At 39.4% G+C, this 1,372-nt stretch overlaps 1 non-coding gene across 1 annotated transcript; it reads right to left on the reverse strand.

The window, feature by feature from the left end:
• Positions 1-1,008: 1,008 nt before the first annotated feature.
• On the reverse strand, positions 1,009-1,080 carry Trnae-cuc (transfer RNA glutamic acid (anticodon CUC)). Its single transcript has one exon. It is a non-coding gene; the product is annotated as a tRNA-Glu (tRNA).
• Positions 1,081-1,372: the final 292 nt, after the last annotated feature.

Consider the following 1,372-nt stretch of genomic DNA (forward strand, 5'->3'; position numbering starts at 1 on the left):
TTTTACAGACAAAACATTCGTTGTATAACCTTTGAATCCTACAAGGAGGTATGTGGAGGGGTGTGCTCCAGACCCAAAACCACAAAGGCCTGTTTTCTTTCTCGTTTGTGAATCCTAGCTCTAAATTTTCAGATGTGAATATATAACCTAGCGTAACCATAGAAACTTGGAAAGTATGAAAAGGGACAAAGGGGCTGAGGAAGGAGCTTTAAAGAGGAAAAGAGCAGGATACAGGTGCTACAAAAGAGGACATGGGATGTGGGCATTAATTGGAAGAGAGGGAAGGACGCAGTACAGAAGGAGGAAGAGGGAGGAAGCACAAACAATACTAAAATTCTTTGAAATAGGTATAAGGAATCATATTTTATATATACATAAAATACATATTGCACATATAAGTGTATGCATATGCACATTTATATAGTTTAAAACAGGTTATGCCACTGAGACAAAAAGGTGTCCCTCCCAGGAGTTACAGATGATGTAACAAAACCCAAGTACCAGGTGTGAGAAACTTCCTTTTCAGTTGTTGGTTAAAGGACTCCAACAAACTCTAAACAATAAAGGCTATCCGCTCTTATTACGATGAATTAGATTCTCTGAATATAGAGGGTGAGGGCTTTTATGTTTGCTGTCTGTAAATTGGATGGTAGAAAAAAATGTGTTATTTTTCCAGAGAAGCTCAAAATCTTGAAAACCAGTGAGTTGGGAAAGTTTTAATTCTAGTTTGAATGTAAAACTCTAGGATCACCTGCACAGGATGGCACTACTCACAGTGGGCTGGGCCTTCCCACTTCAATTATTGATCAAGAAAACCTCTTACAGATTTGCCTAGAGACAATTTTTTTTTTTTTTTTTCGAGACAGGGTTTCTCTGTGGTTTTGGAGCCTGTCCTGGAACTAGCTCTTGTAGACCAGGCTGGTCTCGAACTCACAGAGATCCGCCTACCTCTGCCTCCCAAGTGCTGGGATTAAAGGCGTGCGCCACCACCGCCCGGCCAAGAGAATCTTCCCTGACCGGTAATCGAACCCGGGCCGCGGCGGTGAGAGCGCCGAATCCTAACCACTAGACCACCAGGGAGCGACGGCCTAGAGACAATTTTAAGGAGATATTCTCTCAAATGAGTTTCCTACTTCACAGATTGTGTCAAGTTGACAAAAATCTAATCATCACAATATAAAAAGTTATATTTTACAAACATTTCAATAAGGAAAAATATTCACGAAAATTATTTTCCTTTTTCTGTGACTATTCACTTTGTATAACTGATATTTATATATAACATTGTGTTACCCATTTTGGTGTGATAGAATTCTTTGTTATGACTTTCATCTATTTGGATTCATGTATATGCTGAGTTCATGAAGAGTTT

The sequence above is a fragment of the Chionomys nivalis genome, chromosome X (genome assembly GCF_950005125.1).
Source record: "Chionomys nivalis chromosome X, mChiNiv1.1, whole genome shotgun sequence".
NCBI lineage: Eukaryota > Metazoa > Chordata > Mammalia > Rodentia > Cricetidae > Chionomys > Chionomys nivalis.